The 8,479-nt window shown below is 38.5% G+C and overlaps 1 long non-coding RNA gene across 1 annotated transcript; it reads left to right on the top strand.

Annotated features, from left to right (window-relative positions):
* Nucleotides 1-933: 933 nt before the first annotated feature.
* Nucleotides 934-7,923, top strand: LOC118010691. Its single transcript, XR_004679295.1, has 3 exons — nucleotides 934-950; nucleotides 4,815-4,874; nucleotides 7,570-7,923. It is a non-coding gene; the product is annotated as an uncharacterized LOC118010691 (long non-coding RNA).
* Nucleotides 7,924-8,479: the final 556 nt, after the last annotated feature.

Here is an 8,479-nt window from a genome sequence, read left to right as displayed (position 1 = left end):
AGTACAGATATCACTCCGAAAGAAATGAATAGAAACTTCTGGAAAGTTCAACAATTCCTGTTAGTGGAATGGTAAGGTCTAGAGAAGTGATAAGTGTCTCCTCACTGGAAATGAGCAAGCAGAGATTAGATTATTCTTTGACAATGATGTTGAAGCGAGTCCCTGTAATGGATAGAAAGTTTAAGGTGACATCTAGTAAGTTTTTTATCTTCACATTTCTGTGAAAAGTCTATTTACTTTAGTAATTAGAAAGTCAGATTTTACAGCATGCTAGAGAGTCCAAAGAACTAGATGTAAAAAAAGCAAAGGGTATGGTTCTTAAAGTACAGTTTAAGGAGGATTTCTCATATTTTATGTGGGAAGGAAGGAACTTTGATATTTAAGTAGAATTCATCCCTTAGAGAACCTCCTTAATTAAACAGGAAATCTAGATGTTAGACAAGAAGAAAAAATAATTTTGGCAATATAAAAGTTAAAACTTATATTGCAAATAGAACATAAAATTAATACTTCCAAATTTGGAAAATATTTGCTATAGGGATGTCAGATAAAAGGGTTTGTATGTATAATGTGCAAAGAGCTCTTACAGCTTGATAAGATAATCAAGTAGGAAAATAGGGAAAGGATATGAATTTTAGGAAAGCAAATTGAGATGGTCAAGAATTTCAAAAGATGGGCAGACTTATGAGCAGTCAGTGAAATGCAGATTAAAATAATACCAAACTATTATGTTATATCCATAAGATTGGCAAAAATTAAAATGATCCAAAACACCTGTTACTTGGGATGGGGCTGTGGGAAGTTATTTGCATACATTGCTGTTGGAAATGTGAGTCGTTATTGCCTTTCTAGGAAGGCAATCTGGCGATCTCTATTAAATTGAAAATACACATATTCTATGCCCTACTAATTCTGCTTCAGGAAATGTGCCTCTAAGGAAAAAAGCACTGGTATGTATAAGAATGTTTATTTCAGCCCTATTATAATTTGGAAAGTTACAAACAATTCCTGTTAGTGGAATGGGTAAATAAATTATAGTATATCACAATGTAAAATATTATATTGCCATCAAAAACAGCATTATATGAGCTAACTTAGAGGAACTTTCTGTGAGGTATTATTGAATGAGGAAGGAAATATGTACAGAAATATGTATTAATATCCTATTCTTTTGTAGAACAAAAAAAAGTGGGTTTATGTGTGTATGTCTACCTTCATATGAATGTATTAGCATGTGACAATGTAGAAGAATGCATTACTAGAGGGGTAACATGTTTTGGGGACTGATAGTAAGGTGGCAGGAGTAGGAAGAGGAGAGAGGAACGTGCATTACCAGGCAATTAGACGTGAGAACGGAACTCAAGGGGCAAGTCAAGATTCCCAATTTAAATTTGAGAGCCTATTATGGCGGTAATATTAGATGCTGACAAAAACCATGGCTGCTGACCTCTTAGCATTTATCTCTGTTTTCTGCCATATATTTTACCACTATCTGCTTTGCCTTTGCAAGAGCTCAGCAATAGGTTTTATAATATTTTCCACTCCAGCCAGCTTATATAAAAACAGTGTCCCTCAGATGACCTCTTTACATCCAGGAGTTACACAAAAATCTTTGAACTGATAAGGTCTTGATTTTTTAATTCACAAAATAGAATCATCATACTGCTTTGCTTTCATGTCCACACTGCCCAGCACAACACTTAGCACAGAGCACATATTCAGCAAATGTTAACTGAATGACTAAATGCAGAGACCAATTTCTTTGTAACGTGGTATCATCTTTATCTTCTAAAGAAAGGCAGGTTTGTTAGGAGACAGGAAAATACAACTACTGACTGTTCCCATTTAGCCACCCTAGTGGACAGAGAGAGGTCCAATCTCCCAGTATTTACCTGTCAGCCTTATTGAGCATCCTGGACTCTTGGGACTGTCAGTATGGCCAAACAAAGAGAGATTTTCCAAGCAAGTCTCTTTCTTAATCCCTGCTAATTCCTGAAGAAGTGTGAAGACAAAGATTTTAAAAAGAAGGAAACATGGTACATAAACAACATAAACATAAACACTGGGAAGTGTACATGGAAGTATTTTTTTTTTTTAAGGGGAAAAAGAGAGACAGAAGGTGGACTCTGTAGAGTGATTGAAAGATGGGAATCTTAAAGGTGAAAACCTCTCTTTTCAGGTTTCCTTATGCCAGTCTTAACCTCTCTGGGCAGAGGTCTGGAGTTGGGGCTGGGTTTGCAGGCCTTGGCTCATTTTCCACTGTTTTCCTCACAGGCTGGAGGCTATCACAACTCACCTTGTTGGCTGAACTTGGCTCAGGGGCAATTATCACAGTTCCCGGTCAGCCAAGCTTGTTTGTGTTAACTGTGGAGAAGGTGTGAGAAAGACAGAAGAGAAGCAGACAGGGAACCATTTGGGAGATGGGAGAGTGTGAGTGCTGATCTGCTCTCCCCTCTGACAAAGGGTGTGCTTCTCCTTGTTGTTCTAAATGGACCCCTGTCATACTTTGCCCTGTGCAGGAAGCATTCCCTAATGGGAGAGCACAGTCAGATCAGGAGGAAACATTTAAGCTATATTGATCTTTGCTTATCCTACAGCACTCCTCCCCACTGTGAAAGGGATTGATGTTTTAAAAAACCTTCAGGAGCCTTTGTTGGATGTTGCCATTGCTCTTTCAAAACAGGAAAACAATTATGCATAAATGATGGGGAGAAAATATTTTTCTTTATTTTTTTCCCCCTCCTAACAATGAGTGGGAGGAAATTACACAAAGTGAGTAAATTATGGTATCATTTATAAACCATTCCATTTTCACTCAGGCAACTGTAATGTTAAGCAAGAGGGGCTTTGTGAAGACTTCGCTGTTATGTTTACATATATACCAAAACTCTTTGATAGAGAGGGGTTTGTTTGTTCTTAAATTACCATTTTGAGATCTAGAAATTTTTTCCCAATGCAAAACAACAAAGCCAGCCCCCCACCAAAAGAAAAGAAAAAAGGAAAAAAAACCCTATTATTTAAAAAACCTATTTCTCAATCCTACAGCAAGTGACTCTGTGGTTACTTTTGCCTTACTATGGGTTCTCTCAGCTGAAATTAGGAGAAAGTTTCAATTTCAGTCATCACTAATGATGCTCCTCAGTGATCTTTTCAAGTAAATTATGTCATGGTTGTACACATGCAGTCTCTGTGGCGTGAGATGATTATTCCATAATTCATACAAATAAGTCTCAAAGGTTGCCTGTGAAGAGCATTTTCTGTATTGTTGTTCATCAGTTATGGCCCCATTTTTTCTGCAATTATTAAGTTCTTTTAACCAGATATTTGCAAACCATAATCTGTTGAATATTGTTGATATCGTAACTGCTACTTAAGTAATAGGAACTGAGTCAGTATTTGTTAAGATGCTTCTAGACATGACACAGAAGAACAATAAGCTTCTAAGATAAACAGAGGTGTCATACAAAGTTAATCCTAGACCTTGACTGAACTTGTTTTCTTTTTCATTCGGGAGACTATTATCTACCCCCGTGACATTTCAAGTGTGTAAATGTGCACATGACTCAAATCACCAAATATCTGTTTGGTCTTTTCAGTATGACTCTTGAGTCTGCCCCTTCTGCTAATAACTTCATCTTTCACCAAGGCAAAAAATAAACTGTAATTGGGATCTCTCCGTGAAGTTTTTCCCATCCTTCAGCTGTTTCTCTTTCAAGCTGTTGCCAGATTATTTTGCCAAATCCTAGGTCTTGGTCATGCCACACTCATGCTGAAGACCTCCAACATCTTAAATTGTGTAGGGGAGAAATTCTAAGCTCTAGATTCACATGGAAGTCCCTCAACTTTCTGGCCTCAGCCTAATTTACTGGTTTCATCATCTGCCCTGTGATCTTCCCCTTCCCCCATCACATCATATTAAAGCCATATTGAACAGCTTCTCTAAACTTACCTCAATGAGTCCACCTTCACGGGCACTGTTTTCCCTGAGTGTCATTCTCTCATTTTGCTATTCAAATGACCTTTGATTTCTCTAGGACTCTGTATCCTTATAACACGTGTCCAAATCTCTGTTATAACATTAATACATTACCTTATGATTGCGTCTGTCTTTCTCACTAGATTAGGGACTCTTTAAAGATATGGACTAACCATTATTTTTGTAAATTCTCCCTCCTGTGTCAGTTGCGGTGCCTGACATATAGTAGGTGTTCCATATGCCTTTGAATGTTGAATTGAGTGCATGTATATGGTTTAAACACTTTTTCACTCCCCAAAGCATTTGTTTCAGCTGTAAAAATGCCTAAGGAATATAGTGTCCTCTTTGATCACATTCTTCCAAAGTAGCACCTGTTCAGAATATTCTGGTATTTTAGTTGTGGGTGAGGAGAGGCATCCTTAAAAATATGATCTATAAAACCTTGTTAAAATTTACCTGGTAATTTTTACAGGAGAGTGATCATATGTGAGCACAACGTGGGAAAGAATGAAGGGATAGTTATTTTTAAGCAGACGAACTCTTAAGTTATAAAGTTGTCCTTCCTTGAGTTATTTGTGTGTTTTGTTTTTGCTTGACTAGAAAATAGTTGAGTTTGGAGTACCAAGTGTTGATTACTTGGAAGCTAGTCAGTTGAAGCTTAGTGTGTCCTTGCCTCAAGGGGGAAAAAAATCAGTTTTGCCTTCTATCATCTGATTTGTTGTTTCCTTTCTTTCAGTCAGCAGCAAATCAGTTTCAAATTTAAACATAAGTATGACTGAACTTAAGTATTTGCTGTGCAAATGTTCTAGGTGTGTACTTTTCACTTTTATGTCTCTAGGTGATTAGTTTAGAAGATTCTGCTTCATGAAATGGCAGATGTCTTCCCTGCCTCCATGAGGTAATTATAGGTTGATTACATTTTTACGTTCTATCTGCATAAAAATTTGCTTATCACTGCATAAAAATTTGGCATAGGACTACATTGAATAATTACATTCATCAGGCGAATATTTATACTAGTAGTCACCTCCCACCCACAAAAAAAAGACCCAAACATCTTTACTTAAGTAGAATCAAGTTAAGTTGAACGTCACAAATAGTATTGAAGGAAAAAAGGAAGCCACCTCCTAGCATACAGCCTGAAGGTCAACTGCTGAAGAGCTCCGAGGGATCGCTTTACCCTGTTACCGGAGACATGACCACCAGTTGTCTTGATCACGTATCACAAGGCTTGGCACAAGCGGGGCAGTCAGTATGCGTTTCAATGAATGGACGGCTGAGAGTTTAGATTATTTTAATAGCAAAATTGGTAGTACCATCCCCACCTACCAACTCCCTAGTTTTTGCTAAACTGTAGGGATGTTCTCTTACCTGAAGTCAAGTTAGGATGGTTTTATTTGTTTCGTTGTTGTTGTTGTTTTGTTCTCAATATTTTCTTGCGGCTTTAGGCCCCTAAAGCCCAGTATTACAATTTATAATTGTATTAGGTAGTAATTAATAGGAAGTGGAAAGAAGATAATTTTGTAAGAAAGTTAGATATTTGAAAACAATGAATCGTGGATCACCATATCAAAAACTAATGATGGGGCGCCTGGGTGGCTCAGTTGGTTGGGTGACTGCCTTCGGCTCAGGTCATGATCCTGGAGTCCCTGGATCGAGTCCCGTATCAGCCTCCCTGCTTGGCGGGGAGTCTGCTTCTCCCTCCGACCCTCCCCCCTTTCATGTTCTCTCTCTCTCAGTCTCTCTCTCTCAAATAAATAAATAAAATCTTTAAAAAAAATAAACTAATGATGTATAGTGATTAACATAACAAAATAAAATTAAAGATTAAAAAAAAGAAAGTTAGGTATTCACTGTCTAGGCAACCTTGCATAAGTCCTTCATTTTTTCTCTGCGTCAGTTTCTTTCTACAATACAATGAAAGGATTGACTCAGGAATCTGAAGGAATTCTTATTGGGGGGTTATAAGTGGCTAGTTTTATGAAAATTAATAAGGATATTTAATGAAGCTGATATTCGACTATAATTTAATTGGTTTTGACCCAATGGAATTTGAATTAATTGAGGAAGAAGCCACCTTTCAGGAGCATTGCTCTCAGGGGGCAGCAAATTGGAACCGTAAAAGCAGTACAATTATAGTCAAGTATAAACTACTTTCTTACTTGTTAGTTAGAATTAATCAGTTACAAGTGTGGAAGATTTAACTATTTGGAATGTATGGGAAAAGTTGCGGTGAATGGGGAAGGCATGATTTTCAAAGTTACGGTAGCATCAGTAGCATCATTGCAAATAATTATGTCCATTACACCCTCCCAAGCCCCCTCATGTAACCATAGGAGAGGCTGAAGTTCCTGGCTCAAATTTCCTGGCCTTGTTCTATATGCATGATAAATTTTAAAAAATAACAAAGTTTCCCCTTTAGTCTTCTTTATTTCTCTTTAAAGTTGGAAGTCATTTTGTACTTTAAGTACATTTAAAACTTTAAGTTTTAAATTATAAACTTTCATTTGAAAATACTTAAGTGGCAAAAAAACCCCAAAACACTCCACATTTAAGATCAATAAAATAACTATTCTTAGGGTAAGACAGATTGGGTAAAAATGATTTGTATATCTTTTTGGGATTAGGGATTCATCATAAAAAAAACATCTTCCTATATGTCAAGTGTTAGATTTTTAAATCAAAGTCCTATTTTGCAGATGTTTAAGCACATTAATCTTCTATTCTTAAAACTAAAAGACTTAAAAATGAAATGTTAAGATCTTTCTTTATTTGGCTTTAATTGTAAATTGCAGGCCTTGAAGAGAGCATAATTAACTCTATTACTGCAGCAAACATTTAAATATGTAAATAACTTTGAATGTTCTGTTTGAAAATTAGGGAGAGAATTGCTCTCTACAGAGCTATCCATAGCTCTCTGTGTTCCTTTTATTGTGTTTCCTTAGAAAATTATGTTTGTTACATCTATAAGGAAGAGGAATGAAAATAAGCTTTGGGGAAATAATGTTTAAAACTTTTATTTATTTACTTATTGATTTTTTTTTTTGGAGAGGGAGCAAGAGAGAGGGAGGGAGAGGGAGAATCTTAAGCATGTTCAATGCCCAGCACAGAGCCCAACGCGGGGCTTGATCTCATAACCCAGAGATCATGACCAGAGCTGAAATCAAGAGTTGCACACCTAACCCACTGAGCTACCCAGACGCCCCACAATGTTTAAAACTTTTAAAACCTGCCGTCTTCACTGTCCTCTTCTGAGTGGTCTGCTTAATGATGGTGCACAAAACATTTGTACTCCTATAGCTTTCTTAAGCCACAGATGCAAATGCCAAACACAGAATCACCTCCAGGATATGAAAGATGGCAAAGCATAATGATAAAATGTAAAATTTGAGGAACAAGTAAGAAAGGAATTTTCATACTGTAATGAATTCTGACATCTAGTAGTTTTGGGTCAGTGACCTAATTGACAACCTTTGCCTGATATTTGTGAGCATATATGATAATGTCGTTATAAGTAAATCTGATATGGATACAATAGAGTTTTTCAGGTAGATGTTGATTTTGGTCTCTGAATAAAAGTTTTGCTTCTGTAGACCTTCACAGTGGCAAAATGAAAGTATGGGAAGGAGAAAAACATTTCTTCAGTAAAAATGGCAAAAAAAAATTGTGATCTCCTTGCAACAAACTCTCAAAGGCTGCTGATGTTTATCATTTTGTTGTGGTATTTGAGCGATGTGAGTAATATTTGGGAAATGTTTGGTTTTTGTAATGTGACATTTGTTGTAATGGAATCTAACCTGTAAAGCGGTAGCAGCAAGGATGCTCTTGGACATGGTGCCGATCTTCATGTCCAGGCTGATGGGGTTGAGGCAGCAGCGCCCACCTGCTGCATGGAGAGCGGCAGCGAGGAGCCGTGGTTGCAGACCCTGAGACACGGCGCTCGTGGGAGTCCGAGGCTGCCACAGATGTGATGGAGGCTGAGGAGGAGGAGGTGCTGACAGAGACTGAGATGATGCCTGAGGTCTCCAGTGACGACTGGGAGGTCAACTCCGGAACTTGACGAACGGCAAGGCCAGCAGAAACACCAGACTGTGTAAGGCAACCCCGGTCAGCATCTAGCCCAGAAGCTTCTAGGGACTGAGTCTTCTTGGCCCCTTGTGGCTGTGGAGTGGGGACCCAGGCTCCAGGAAGGGATGTCTGTCAGGGACAAAGGGTGGGACAGTCACCTCCTTTTCCTGGGCATCAGGGATCCTGGGACAAAACCCACACTAATGTCGTCCACATCTCCATCGGGCTGGAGGAGCATGCAGAGCGGGTAGGCGATGTCCCTGCTGCGCAGGTAGGGGCTGCACCTGAGCTGGTCCCAGGACTTGGAGTGAGCGCTCCTTTTGGTCTTGGGTGTTGTGTTGGGGGTGTGGTGGCAGAATTGAAGGGCTGACTTTGCATTGATCCGACACCCTGGGTGAATGGGTGCTCTAGGGTGTCCATGGGCACAGGTGGCTG

This window comes from Mirounga leonina, unplaced genomic scaffold (assembly GCF_011800145.1).
Source record: "Mirounga leonina isolate KUSES-001 unplaced genomic scaffold, KU_Mleo_1.0 Mir_101652, whole genome shotgun sequence".
NCBI classification, from domain to species: Eukaryota; Metazoa; Chordata; class Mammalia; order Carnivora; family Phocidae; genus Mirounga; species Mirounga leonina.
Note: the sequence above shows the minus strand (reverse complement) of the source record. Positions and strands in the feature narration are given on the sequence as shown.